The sequence below is a fragment of the Lactuca virosa genome, chromosome 2 (genome assembly GCF_052849685.1).
Source record: "Lactuca virosa cultivar CGN04683 chromosome 2, Lactuca_virosa_CGN04683_v6, whole genome shotgun sequence".
In the NCBI taxonomy this organism is placed as follows: Eukaryota; Viridiplantae; Streptophyta; class Magnoliopsida; order Asterales; family Asteraceae; genus Lactuca; species Lactuca virosa.
In genome coordinates, this window is record NC_136427.1 from 175492766 (window position 1) to 175509114 (window position 16349).

The 16349-nt window shown below is 28.3% G+C and overlaps 1 long non-coding RNA gene across 4 annotated transcripts; it reads right to left on the minus strand.

Moving 5' to 3' along the window:
* Positions 1-11581: 11581 nt before the first annotated feature.
* LOC145159767 (uncharacterized) lies at positions 11582-14001 on the minus strand. Of its 4 annotated transcripts, none has more exons than XR_013737904.1 (8): positions 13731-14001; positions 13426-13564; positions 13084-13337; positions 12832-12982; positions 12609-12669; positions 12424-12512; positions 12257-12334; positions 11582-11781 (listed from the first exon to the last, which is right to left on the minus strand). It is a non-coding gene; the product is annotated as an uncharacterized LOC145159767 (long non-coding RNA). The 4 variants fall into 4 exon arrangements; XR_013737903.1 differs by having other exon boundaries at positions 13426-13599; XR_013737902.1 differs by having other exon boundaries at positions 13426-14001.
* Between the last annotated feature and the right edge of the window lie 2348 nt (positions 14002-16349).

The window sequence follows — 16349 nt, forward strand, 5'->3', positions numbered from 1 at the left end:
GGTCAATAAAAAGAAAAGTAGTTTTATAAATAGAATTATGTTGATTTAAATGTAATCTAATAGATTTAACATATTGATGTCATTATTTTAAAGTTTATTTTCAAAATAATAATTATGGGGATCACTTTTGATAATATATCCAAATTTCAAAACTCAGATCCAAGAAGTGACCATGGAAAAGTAAAAAAAAAACTTACAAGTTATCTATATAGTATTTTAAACTTTAGGGTCATAATCAAATAAAACATACAACCATGTTTACTTGGATTCAACTTCTATATGATTCTTAAATTTGATAGAAAAAAAGTCATCAAATATGCCTTCGACAATTTCGATGCTACAAAAACTCAAACAATAAAAATCACATTTATCCAACTTCGACGCCAACATAATCTTAAACAAAAAATCACATTAATCCAACTTCGATGCCTACAAAAACTCGAACAAAAATTACATTAATCCATCGAATAAAATAAGACAACGATATGAAAATAGTACATCGTCTTTTTCGAAATACATTGTTTTCTACTTAAGTCGACCTAAATCCTCCATACCAAAGCTCTTGTTAAATGTATGCTAGATTAAAGTCTCAATGCTTTCTTTGAGTTCACCTAAGCAAGCCATCATTTGCTTGGCGCTGAGGAACTCGATGAGGGTGTCAAGAGGTAAAGAAGAAAATATGGAAAAGTAAATCGATAAATTCTTTGGTGGTTTCTCTCTTTTCCACTAAATACGTAAATGTCATGTTTGGAGAAGCTATTGATGGAGTACCACATTGAAGCTTGAAATAAGATTTTATAGAAGTAGGAGATGTTGGGAATTATAGTTATCATAAATTTAAAAACTCTTTGATTGCTTGTTAATTAAAAATATGTGGAGGTTTCATAAGTTCAAAAGCTATTTGATTGCTTGGTTTTAATTAGGTGAATGTGAAAAGATATGGATGTTTCAAATACATATGGTTCAAGTAAAAATGCCTCTTTTATATGTATAGTATGATACTAGGCGAATGCCCACGTGTTGCGCAAAATACAACAATATAATTGAAATATTTATAAATATATGTTTTTTTTAAAATATCAATGATATTGTTGTTAGATCTTATATAATAAATCTTATAATAAGTTCTTATAATAAGTTGTTATAAACATTGTTTGTTTTGATTTATATGATAATATAGACATTTTTTAAAATTCTATAATCTCAGTTGTCCTGGTGGCCTCTACATGTGTGTTACTAATGAATAAAATTAAATATAATATAGGATTTAATGATATTTATAGTTTTTGTTCTGATTAATTAATTTTAAAAAGTTTATTTGCTTAAGAGTTTAATTTCTATCATTGTAATTATTTAAAACATCAAACATTGTTTTTATTTTTAAAGATAACAATATAATTTTTATATATAATGTTTATTTTTAACTATTGTAGTTGTAAGTTATTTAAAATAAAGTATTTGGAAACTCTTAATTATTTTAATTTGGTTTCAGAAATTTAACTTTTTTCAATTTTTTTTTGATTAATATTGTTACTTTCTTTGATTGTAATTATTTAAAACAACAAACATTTTTTTATGTTCAAAGATAACACTATAGTTTTTTATATAATATTACTTTTAGCTATTTTTATTATAAGTTATTTTTAAACTACTTATTTGAAAATTCTTAATGATTATAAAAAATAGTTTCATGGTTTTTTTTGTTAATTTAGGATTACAATTTAGGTTTAACACTATAATTTATATCTTTTTAACTATTTTTAAAATAGTCTCTCGATTTGTTTCAAGTTTAACTGAAATTTTGATTTAAATTAACCGTTTAACATTATATTGAAAATAATAATTTAACTATTTTGCATAAAATCATAAATTATACAAAAATTGTGACTTTAAAATTACAATTGCTCACATACGACAACATATCTAAACTAATAAGTTAACTATAATGTGTTAGAACGTTAAAGTCATAATTTTATAAATAGAAGTAAAATATGATATTTTAATATTGTAGTTTAGTTAATTTATGATTAGAATTTATTTTTTTGTATTAATTTAACATTATTAACCAATTTATAATAATTATTAGAAAGAAAATGAAAAGTCATGGAGGTTTCAAATGCATGTAATGGTTTACATAAAACAACATATTAAATCTAATAAATTAAGTATAATATGTTAAAAGTTAAAGACATAATTTTATAAGTAGAAGTAAAGATATTATTTTAATATTAAAATTTAGTTTATTTATGATTACACTTTAAGTTTGATATTTATTTAACATTATTAACCAACTTATAATCATTATTAGAAACACACTACAATTTATCACTTTTAGCTATTTACAAAATATTTTTTTGGGTTCTTTAAGTTAAAGTAAAATTTATATATAAGTGGATCATGTAATGTTATATTTAAATTTATAATTTAAGTACAAAAACTCAAACAATAAAAATCACATTTATCCAGCTTCGATGCCAACATAATCTTAAACAAAAAATCACATTAAATCAACTTCGATGCCTACAAAAACTCGAACAAAAATCACATTAATTCATCGAATAAAATAAGACAACGATATGAAAATAGTACATCGTCTTTCCGAAATACATTGTTTTCTACTTAAGTCGGCTCAAATCCTCCATACCAAAGCTCTTATTTAATGTATGCTTGATTAAAGTCTCAACGGTTTCTTTGAGTTCACCTAAGCAATCCATCATTTGCTTGGCGTTGAGGAACTCGATGAGGGTGTCAAGAGGTAAAGAAGAAAATGTGAAAAAGTAAATCGATAAATTTTTTGGTGGTTTCTCTCTTTTCCACTAAATACGTAAATGTAATGTTTGGAAAAGCTATTGATGGAGTACCACATTGAAGTTTGAAATAAGATTTTATAAAAGTAGGAGATGTTCGGAATTATAGTTATCATAAATTCAAAAACTATTTGATTGCTTGTTAATTAAAAATGTGTGGAGGTTTCATAAGTTCAAAAGCTATTTGATTGCTTTGTCTTAATTACGTGAATATGAAAAGATATGGAGGTTTCAAATACATATGGTGCAAGTAAAAATATCTCTTTTATAAGTATGGTATGATACTAGGTGAATGCCCGCGTATTGCGCAAAATGCAACAATATATTTGGAATATTTATAAATATATGTTTTTTTTAAATATATCAATAATATTGTTGTTAGCTCTTATATAATAAATCTTATAATAAGTTGGTATAAATATTTTTTGTTTTGAATTATATGATAATATAGACATCTTTTGAAATTCTATAATCTCAATTGTCCCGATGGCCTCTACCTGCGAGTTACTAATGAATAAAATTAAATATAATATAGGGTTTAATGATATTTATAGTTTTTGTTATGATTAATTAATTTTAAAAAGTTTATTTGCTTAAGATTTTAATTTCTATCATTGTAATTATTTAAAACATCAAACATTGTTTTTGTTTTTAAAGGTAACAATATAATTTTTATATATAATGTTTACTTTTAACTATTGTAGTTGTAAGTTATTTAAAATAACGTATTTGAAAACTCTTAATTATTTTAATTTGGTTTCAGAAATTTAACTTTTTTGAAATTTATTTGATGAATATTGTTAGTTTCTTTGATTGTAATTAATTAAAACAACAAATATTTTCTTATGTTCAAAGATAACACTATAATTTTTAGTTTCTTTGATTGTAATTAATTAAAACAACAAATATTTTTTTATGTTCAAAGATAACACTATAATTTTTTATATAATATTACTTTTAACTATTCTTATTGTAAGTTATTTTTAAGCTACTTATTTCAAAATTCTTAATGATTATAAAAATAGTTTCATGGTTTTTTTTTGTTAATTGAAGATTAAAATTTAGGTTTAACACTATAATTTATAACTTTTTAACTATTTATAAAATAGTTTTTCGATTTTTTTCAAGTTTAACTGAAATTTTGATTTAAATTAATCGTTTAACATTATATTGAAATTAATAATTTAATTATTTTGCATAAAATTATAAATTATACAAAAGTTGTGACTTTAAAATGATAATTGTTCACATACGACAACATATCTAAACTAATAAGTTAATTATAATATGTTAGAAAGTTAAAGTCATAATTTTATAAATAGAAGTAAAATATGATATTTTAATATTGTAGTTTAGTTAATTTTTTATTAGAATTTAGTTTTTGTATTAATTTAACATTATTAACCAATTTATAATAATTATAAGAAAAAAATTGAAAAGTCATGGAGGTTTCAAACGCATGTGGTTCAAGTAAAAATGTCTCTTTTATAAGTATAGTAGACGAATCCCTGTGCGTTGCATAAGAATATGTTTATATAGTTTTTTTTAACGGCAAACACACATCCACACAATTATTTAATCCTTTTCCTAATTCTATAAATTGTGATTTAATATTTATAAATGAAAAAACAATGTTAATAAATGTATATAAAACATATATTGATTTCTATATATCATGAATAACAAATACTAGAAAAAATAAATATTTGATGATTTTATTGACCATTTTAAGGTTTGTAAATTGTATATAAATTGTATGTTAATTTATGTATTTGATGAATAACAAATATATGAGAAACATAAATACTACAACTCTTAATAACATAAAAACACTACAATGTCTACTATAACATTTGTAACAAAAAAACTTTATTAAACACTGATAAATCATACAAAAAATATAAAGAAGACACACACACACACACACACACATATATATATATATATATATATATATATATATATATATATATATATATATACACACACAAACACACATATACAGACACATACATGCATACATGCTAATAAAATAATCATATCGCTATTATTAACTTTGAAATAATTATATTTATACGATGTTGATATAGAAACTCATTATAGCATGTTTGATGCCTTTAAGGCATGCAACAAAAAATTATTAATGACATTAAACTAATTATGAATGAATACTTATTGCTCCAAGAAAATTTTGCATAGTAATAACCATGATGCATCAAAACACTCTTTTTTCAACTCTTCATATTTTAATAAAAAATATCTTAAAACACGTGATTGTTTGTGACAAAAACTTATTTATATATTACTAATACGAATACAATGTATATATAAATGAGAGGAAAATAAAAAGTCACTATCAATTACTAAAAAACAATTAAAATGTATGATTTATTGGTATAAAATGGAACTAGAACTATAATGTATATGTTATTTTATTTAGAGTATGATATAGTTATTGAAAACAAATCTCTATAAGTCGTGTTTTTATTATCAAAAGTTAGTCTTTTGCTAATATATATTTGTTAGTTGTTATTTTACTATTTTGTTCTATATTAATTATAAGTTAATTTTGTTACGTAGGATATATCAATACGAAACAAATATATATATATATATATATATATATATATATATATATATATATGTGTTTAGGTTCTATGGAAAACAAAAAACCTTAAAAAAACCCTAAAAATCATAAAGTTGTATAAAAAAAATACTTAGAGATCACTTTTTATTGATTTTATATATACAAAATTCGCAACGTTTTTAAAAAATTCGGTGAAATTTTTTTGGAAAAAAACCAAAAAAAATAAAAAAAAATCTATTTTTTATTTTTTTTTCAGCGAAATTGTTAAAAAAACTGCGATTTTTTGATGTGTAAACTCAAAAAAAAGTTTTGTGATCTCTAAATATTTTTTTTATGCATTTTTATAATTTTTTGGGTTTTTTTGTTTTCCATATAAACCTTCCCTATATATATATATATATATATATATATATATATATATATATATATAGGCCCATTTTAATTTTAGTGTTTGTGTTTTGCAATTATAACCATCTTCAACCCTTAACATTATTTTTACACTATACATATAATTATTTATTAAACACTACACTCCTCCAACCCATTATACTAAAAAAAATATTCTAAGTATATTGTTTTTTATTCAACATTATATTTAATGTTACACTATATATACTACTATATATAATATTAGGTATAGTGTAGTTTATAGTGTAAAATGATTTTTTAGTGTAGGGTTGGAGATGGCTAAAGTGTTAAATAATGAGTTGAGTCCCAAATATCAGGTCTAAGCTTCATCGAGCAAAGATCGGAGTGTCAAGAAATCTACTTTTAGGTTATGTTTGGTTCGCAGAATGTGGTTGAAGGAATTTGAATTGGAATTGGAAAATGAATATGTTAGAAATTTGAATCCAATTCCATATGCTGTTTGGTTGGCATGAAATGAAATTAGAATTAATTCTAGATTCTGTTTGGTTCGTAGGAAATTGAATTGAAATTCATGTAAAATGACATAATTACCCTTTTTGCCCGTTTTGCTTAATTTTACCTTGTTTTCTAACTTATATGTAAAGATACATTATGAAAATTATAAAAACAGTAAAATTTCGACGATGATGGTGGCGGTGACATTGATTGTAGTGCCGAAAGTGGTGGTGATGGTGGCAGTGGCAGCTGGTGGCGACAACGACGACGGTGATGGTGCTGGTGGTGGCAGTGACGGGTGGTGGGGGTGGTGGTAACGACGACGGTGGCAGCGGCGACAGTGGCAGCGTTGGTAGTGGTGGTGTTGGTAGTGTTATTGGTGGTGGTGGTGGTGGCGACGGTGGTGGTGGTGGTAGTGGGTGATGGCATTGGTAGTGGTGGTGGGTAATGGTAGTGGTGGCGGTGGCGGCAATGGTGACGGTGGTGGTGGGTGATAGTGGTGGTGGTCGGTGGCGGCCGCGACGATGATAACGACGATGATGGTAGCAGTGGTGGTGTCGGAGGCAGTAGCGGTGGGTGGTGGCGGCGACGGTGATGGTGTATGATGGTGGCGACAGCGGTGGTGGTGGGTGGTGGTGATGGCGACGGCAGTGGTGGTCGGTGGCGGCGGCGGCGGTGGTGGCTACGGAGGCTGTGGTAGTAGTTGTGGCGGCAACGACGGTGGTGGTGGTGGTGGTGGTCGGTGGGAAGGCAGCGGTGGTGGTGGTGGTGGTGGTCGGTGGGGAGGCAGCGGTGGTGGTGGTGGTGGCGGTGGCGGTGGTGGTGGTCAGTGATAGTGGTGGTGGTGGTTGTTGTGGTGGTGGGTTTTTTGATAAGTACAATGAGTATTTTTGTAATTTGCTATTTTTCTTCATGAGAATGAATGTTTTCCATCCAACTTTGTAATGAATTTATTTTCCTCCGTATGGTGGAAAGTTTGTTTCATTTAAGAATCTTTTTCTCTCCTCTAAATCCAACCAAACGCATGAATTCGAGAAAATTGGAATCCTTTTCCCTTGAATTTCATTCATTTCCTGCCAACTAAACGCACCTTAGGGTTGTTTAATTTTACGTTACACACGTTCAAAACAAAGTTACAAAATTAAAACGATAAATAAGAAATGTTAAATTTGGTTATGTCGTTAGGTACGTCAGTGTGGTTTGGCTTTCGCTTTCCCTTGGCCGTCCGTTGTATTCCGTTATAACCCATGTTCCGAATCAACCCCACTTTCTATTACTTTTCCATTAGAATATTCCTTATCTTAAACTTTTTATATCTCTACATGGACCTTACTTTGACCATTAAAACAAAATATCCCACAAATTTCAAACTTTGCCACCACAGTTATAAAAAATAATAAATTAATTAACTAATCACAATATGTACGGAAAGTTGCATGTAAATAAAATGTCCATTTCGTAAATTTCAGGATACTAATAAGCAAGAACTAATAATGTACCCAATATTTAATGGTTTATGAGATACAAATAAATGACTTGGTTACCAATAAATAAGATTTTTATTTCTAATAACCGGGTCATTTGTTTGATTAATAGTTTTTAGAATAACGGGTATTATATTAATAAAAAAAATAAAAAAAAAACACTAGCGAAAAACTAAAAAAGACAATACATGACATTAGAAAAATCAGGAAAGAAAGGGTGTACAACACACACCGATTGCTAAATTAGAGTAGAAAATTTTGTAATGCTTCAACCAATTAAATAAGTTGATTCTATTTCATCTCTCCGTTTTCATAGAATTATATTTAAATATTTAGAACAAGATCGGATTTGATTGTCTTTTTTGTGTAACTGTTTTTATAAGTAATCAGTTTAAATTTTACTCATTCGACTCTTTAAATGTTAAACTTTATATAATTTTTAACAATATAATCAAAATCAGTATCTTTACAACACATTGGAAAAAAAAATGATTTATTACATAAAACTTATGATAAGATTAAATTAAAAGCAATTAATAAAAAAGTCATTAAACTTTTATCATTTTTATGGTTTAATAATAATTAAATGTCATAGTAAAAATCACTCATGTTTCAAAAAACAATATCTGTATGACTGTATGACTACTGTATCTTCTTAAAATGCCCACAATACAAATAATTGGGTTTAATATAATATCCAGTGTCAGAAATTTAATTATAAACTAAATCACTACACTTTGACCAAAAACACAAAACAAGCTAGACTTACTATTTTATGTTGATTCTAAATATACCCATATAGTCAATTTCTATACCATCTACCTATATAAATATAATATTTTATTTATACAATGTGAGTGATGATGCAACATGAGATGTAATTATATATAAAAATCTACAACAACCATAAAAAGAAGTATGAATAATAGGACACCTGCCAAAATGGTTCCTATAGAAAAAAGAAAACGTTAAATATAACTACAATATAACAACTTTCTTTTAATATATATTGCCCTAGATTAAATAAACCTAACATGTGAAAATAGGTATATAGTACTAAATTAAACCTCAAACGTATATGTACAAATTATAATAGAGTTATAAATATGATAAATAAATATACATATACTAATACAACCTTACATGTTACGAAAAGTGGGCCAAAATTTGGGGGTGTGGGCCCAAAATATCCGTGAAAAATTTGTCGCGTAAGTTGAGAACAAAAGGTTTATTATTTTAAAGGGAAGGTTCAGTTTGACACGTTAAAGACGCGGCCCATGTCGTGTTGTAGTAGTGGTTGGCCGGTTGGAGGTGTGGGTCCCATGCGACAGTTAAGTAAGTTATTACGCGTGACCTCTACCTGACCATGACCCCACCCTATCCTATCTTAACTGCTTCTACCTTACAAACTTAATCATATAAAATGTTTTTATTATTTGTAGTGTATTGGTTGTATTTTATAATGAGTAGTGTTCAAAAAAAAAAAAATAGGTTTTTATTATATGGTTTTTAAAATTAATCTAATTTATCAACTTAAGATAGCTTTTTCATTTATTAATATTAATTTTATTTTTAGTTTTTAATTATTTAATATTTATATTATTATTAGTTTATTTTTTTTATATAAATTATATAATATTTTTTTTATTTATTTTGTTGTTGATTGTACAAGAAAATATTCTTTATACTTTTTTCGAGTTTATTTTAAACTTTGTATAACATTTCAAAATTTTTTAGATATTTTTCTTCATGTTTAAGATATTTTTTTTCACTATCATTTACAAAACAAATAAAGCGTAAAAAAGTTAAAGTATTTCTAAGTCGTAAAATAGTTTTACAAAAAAAAAGTCAAAGTAGTAAACAATAGTTATGGATTTAGAGTATGTGGGTTTTTAAAGCCGGTTTCTAATAAACGAACAAAATATTTACAAAATGAACAAAATGTCAAAAAGTTAAAAATATTCCTAAATTGTTAAAAAAAACTATACCAAAAAATATTACTAAGTTATAAAAAAGTTACGGATTTGCATGATTCTATGATTCGTTTTTTTAAATGCCGGTTTCGGATAAACGAAAAAATGTTAAAAAGTTATGACGAACAAATGTCAATGAAAAATAAATAAAAATAATATTAAATATACATTTGAATAGAACCCAAAAAAATAAAAGATTTTTGAATCGGAAAAATAAAGATAAATAAATAAATATACAAATAATATGATTTAAAATAATATAAGATAATTGATTTAAAATATTAAAATAATTTTAATATAAAATCTATGATAAATTTGTTAAAAAAAAGATAAGATAATATATATTAGTGATTAAATAGGTGATGGAGTGAAGTGATAGATGGAGTTTTGCTTCTTTTTTTTTTATTTGAAGGGCTTTTTTTTAATATACCCTCTTATAATTTATATTTTTATTAGATAAAATATATTATTTTTTTAATTAAATTTAAATTATTATTATTAATTAGTTTATTTATTTGCTACACCTGGAATTATTCACGACATTTTCCTAAAAACAAAGGCTTAGAGCATGTGCATCGCGTCTTTCACTTTAATTTGCAATGTCATCTTTCAATTTTCCGCGAGCGACGTTGACATGGTCTTTCAATATATGAAAGACTTGCAAAGAGAATTAGTAATGATTGCTTATTGTATTATATTTAATATCACATATATTTACTTAAATTTTTATTAACGTATTCATTTGTATAACTATTAAAAATGATTAATAGCTAAAAATGGAAATTATAATTAATATGATAAACGTGCATAGTAACTTCAAAAGAAATTGCCTATAACAAATATCATTATATTAAAATATAAAATGATAACCTAATATTTTATATTATAATAGTGTTTTTCATTTTAATATTTTATTTATTTAAATTATCTTACTATTAATATTATTGAGTATATATATATATATATATATATATATATATATATATATATATATATATATATATATATATAGGGAAGGGTTATTTGGAAAACAAAAAAACCCTAAAAATTATAAAAATGCATAAAAAAATACGACACATCACAAAACTTTTTTTTGAAGTTTTTTTTTATCAAAAATCGCAGCATTTTTTACAATTTTGCTGAAAAAAAAATAAAAAATCAATTATTTTATTTTTACTTTTTGTAAAAAAAAAAAATTTCAAAATTTTTTTTCAGCGATTTTGACCTAAAAGTTGCGATTTTTTGATAAAAAAGTTTTGTGATCTCTAAGTATTTTTTTATGCATTTTAATGATTTTTAGGGTTTTTTGTTTTCCATAGAACCTAAACCTATATATATATATATATATATATATATATATATATATATATATATATATTATATATATATATATATATATATATATATATATATGAATGATCATTTGAGAACTCAAAGTTTCCTCGAGAATTAAAAATGGAGCGTTGGATCAAAAGTAATTCATTAAGGACATGATCGTCATCTTACCAATCTCATTTAATGTTTAATTTTTTTTGTGTTATTTAATATATTAATATAAATGTCTAAAAATTTACATCATAAATCAAATTTTTTGATTTTTTTAAATATAGTAATTTTCGTTTTTTTTAAATGCAGATTTTTAAATTTTTTATAGATAACATGAATTTTTGAAAAAAAAAATCAAAAAAATTATTTTTTTTAAAAACTGCAATTTTTAAAAAAAGACTGCATTTTTTTTTTCAAAAAAACTGCAATTTTTCTTAAAAAAACTGCATTTTTAAATAAGAAAACAACAATTTTTTCAAACAAACTTCAAGTTATTTAAAGAAAGTTACATTTTTTTTTTCAAATGCATATATTCGTAAGTAAATCATAAAAAATCTCATTTTTATTAATTAATCTATAAACATAATAGTACAAGTATTTTATTCGATACAAAATAAAATATAAAATATAAAAAATGCTACAAATTTCAAAGCGTTTTCATGTCGTCGTGTCAATATTTCTTTATTTTCTTCAATTTATCATTTTCATCTCTTCAATATTCACCACAGTTTCTTCCAAATCTACAAGAAAATTAAAAAAAAATGATTGATGCAAAAACACTCACAAAAATACATATGTGATTTTCATGTGATTAACATATGAATCACATGCGATTCACATATGAATCACATTTACATATGACATCATATGTAAATCACATGTGAGTTACATGTGAATCACGTGTAAATGTGATTTACATGTGAATCATATGTGATCAACTTGTGATTTACATGTGAATTATTGGTTATTTATATGTGAATTACATGTGAATCACGTGTAATTGTCATTTACATGTGAATCACATGTGATTTACATGTGAATCATGTGTAATTGTGATTTAAGTGTGAATCACATGTGAATTACATGTGAATCACGTGTAGTTGTGATTTACATGTGAATTGCATCTTATTCATATGTGAATTACATGTGATTTTCATGTGAATTACATGTGAATCACATGTGATTCTATCAAAAAATTTCAAATGACTCTCTTACCAACAAGGAGTGAGCTTGGAAACTTAAAACCACAAATGTATCCACTAGATCCCAAAAAAGAGATGCCCATCTTTAGATCTACCAACCACATGAGCATCACTATTGGTATGAAAACAATCTATTTTGAATGTATGGTGAGAACGTAAGTTTAAAACATTGAGAATTACCCTTGTTACACAACCATTCTGTCCATGAAGGAGTTTTGCATAAAGGAGAAACAAGGATGAGTCCAAGTACACGTCGTGTTATATTTTATCTGTACAAAATATGTAAAAAGACTAATTAAACCTTGCAAATTAAGAATTTAAATAAAATTTGGAAATATATATAAAACAAAAAGGATTTGCCTTACAACAAACAAGGTGAGTACATAAGCACCAATTGTTACTCCCATGCACATAACAACACCACGTCTGCAAAAATTAATTCAAAATTTCATTTGAAACCTAGCATGTCATGGGCTAAGTATATTCATTTTCTAACATTACTTAAATGGGAATGTTATGGATTACATCAACAACATTAAGGATTAATTATTGAAAGTGTGATATGTTTGCTGGGAAATTTGTACTTACAATCCAAAGCAAGCTGTGAGTGTCCTCTGATGTTTGTATTCTTCTGTTTGAGATTCCAGTAACCACCTCAAGCAAAAGCACACCAAAGCTGTACACATCCACCTTTTCTGTTAATTTACCATTCAGTATGTACTCTGGAGCCATATATCCACTGCAAACAGTTTCAAATTTCAATGAAAGTTGAAAATCAGAGTTCATCAGATTGGGAAGAAGAAGAAAAACAAAAATAAAACGTCTGAAGGAAGTGCTTACAGTGTTCCTGTAATCCCAGTGCTGATATGATTTTTATCTTCTTGAAAGGACTGGCTAATCCAAAATCAGAAATCTTAGCTTTTTCTTCGACCAACAATATCATTGATAATATATAAGATCATCTTAGCTTTTTCTTCCAAAATCAGCATCACGTTTCTCATACTTGTAACAAAGTTTCTCTTCAATTGACACAACTTGTGCAGCATAAGGAGATATAACACCAATGCTAAGCTTTTTCTTGGACTGCTGCCATTCTATAAACATGAAATTAAGATGTGTTCAAGAAATCATTGAACATGTAGTTACAAATCTTCAAATAAAAGGATTAGATAAATAGTATACCTTCATAAAGTTTATGCACTATCTTAACCACAATAGACACCTCAACCTGTTTCTTTTGCTCCCGACATCATCGCCTTCTCTTCCACCAACAATGTTTATGAATGAATACGAACCAAACATCGGTCCTGAAAGATATTGCCTTCGATAGCTTTTACATGTCAACACAAAATTTATCTAACAAAAATGTGAATTCAAATTGTTAATAAACCGAATTTTGCCCTAATTTCCTCAAATCAATCACAAAATTTTGACGAGAAAAAGTAAAACGAAAATGAAATCGAAATCAGGCGATGATGATTACATACGTAAAACTCGACGATGATTCTTGCGGTGTACTTCGTTGGCGATTGTCGAGGAAATCTGAACCTGACCTACCGGATTGACGATTGAGGAAGGCGGTGGTGGATTGCAACCTAGTGGTGATTGTCGAGGAAATCGACGGTGAAGATGCAGCTCGCCGACGTCGGCTATGGGGGAAAAGGAATCATCGGCATCAGAATCGAAGAAGGCCAGGATGGCTTGGGTAAGATCGCAGGCGACGTCGGGATATTTTGTATTCTGTTTTAGAAAATCCGATTTAACATATAATGTAATATTCCAATAATACCCATTATCTCATTTATTTAACATGCCCCCGCCTCTTTAGTTTTCCAATTATTTACAACAACGCCACCTTGCATCTCGACCATCCTTTTTTTTGATCCAACGCTCCACATTTAGTTATCGGGTTCTCGAGAAAATATAAGTTCTCAACCGATCTCACCCCTATATATATATATATATATATATATATATATATATATATATATATATATATATATATATATATATATATAAAGTAATAGCTGATGTGGCAGCGGGGACCATTTTTGAAAGATGAGTGTTATTGCACTGATGTGAGTAGTCATTGCAAAGCTGATGTGTTACAATTGAAAGATTAGTGGCATTGCACTAATGTGGATGACCTTACTTGCCACTGACCACGGGCATGAATTTAAGAACCTGACTATATCTATTTATTCCTCCCTTAGTGAATAATGTCATAAACTAAAAGTCATTGCTAATCAAGTCACTAATGTTGACCATCCGGTAAGCGGACACATATTTTGCACTTCAAATTGCCTGAAGGCTTTCCACCAAATACGATATCATCACTTCTTTTATTAAACAAAGTTCACTGTCTTGGGACACGACAAGAAGCATGTTGCAACTTGATCATTACCCAATTGTTCGCTTGACAATCTCATATTAGTCAAACTAATCTCAATGTTGCAACAGTCGACCTCCCCTAATGCAACACCAGTTCTAGGTATTTTTCATTTTCAACCCAAAACTTTAAATTCCTTGCAAAACAGACCCTTACACTGGGCGTACGTGGAGTGTACGCCGAGCGTAAGCCTTTTTAATGGATCATGCGATTATGGCGAGTACGCTGAGCATATATGTGGGTACACCGGGCCTACTCGAGCTTGTCCTAAAACCCTAAATTCGGGGTATGACCCCTATTTAAGGTTATTAAATCCCATTAGACCTCCTTACAACCAACATCCACTCCTCTCAGCCCCTATCTCGAAACCCTAATTCTTGTGTGTGAGTTTTGAAGCTCTTAAGTGATATTTTAGTGATTCTTGGTGGCGAAGGAAGATCTTTGGAGAAGTTGTGTTGCCCTCAAGCTTTTGGATCTAGAATTTACACATCTTTGTGCATCTTCAATAGGTATAAAGTTCAAATCTTGATTCTTCCCATGCTCGATCTTGTTAGGTTGGAAGTTATGACCTTTTGTCCCAAAAACCTTGGTCCTATGAGTATAGTCTACTCCAGACCATTTGAGGTGTCCTTTTAGGCATTTGGGGGTGTTTGGTTACATAAAAATGTAAGCTTGGTCCTTTGTTTTCTTCCATGCAAGAGTGATGGGTTGTTAAATGGGCATATGAGTTAGGTTTTGATTTTGAGCTCCTTGTAGCCATGCAAAGTCTTAAAGGTTGAAACGTTATGATTTTAGACATTTACTAGGGTTAGATCTGATGTTTGGACATTAAGTATTAAGGTATTAAGACTTTAATAGAGGATTTGGACGCCTAAAGGGTATGATGGGCGTAACCCTGAATACGTCGGGCGTACTGGGTTGCAACCACGTAAGCCCTCCAAGTCGAAGTTATATGTTGGACGTACTCCCAGAAAATCCACTTGAGCCATTTTGGGCCTTGGGTAGTTAGGGGTTTTGGACCATGCATGGGAAGGGAAAAATGGTATTTTTTCCCTTGGTAAGATTAAGGGGCTGTTTGATTTCCTGCTGACCCGGTCCGGTCAGACATTTTTACTGACCCGGTCCGGTCAGTATGTTTGATAGCCTCTATTTTGTAGCTTAATCGGTCCGCAGTCGGCCCATATTGCTCTGATTCGGTCCGCTAAAAAAAAGACTGATTGAAAAATAGACGCCTTTTGCCCTTGCCCATGGCTCTCCATCTCCTTCGCTCCAAGCATCTTTTCCTTCAACGGACATCACTCGTCCTCTCGCTTCTGTCTATCATCTTCAGCCTCGCTGGAAACCTCCTCCACCGCCATCCTCTTCACCTCCGGCTACCTCCTTCATTGTCGAACTCCCATCCCCCTGAAAGCATCGTCGTACCTACTTACATCCCCATCGTTCTTTCATCGTCTTCCTCTTCCATTGCCAATAAGGTATTTCCTTTTTCTTTTTCATTTTTTTTTGTTTTCATGCTCGAAGATGTTTATCAATTTGTACCGATTGGGCTATGGAACACGATTTGGCATTATGGGTATGTTGATTTGGAACGAAGATGAGGTTAATCCATCTCAACTGGGTCGATTTCTTTTAAATTGCAATCCATTACTTGTTGATTGCTTCTGATTCTATCAATTTCAACTCTGATTGCTATATTTTATTTTTCACAAAAAATCGA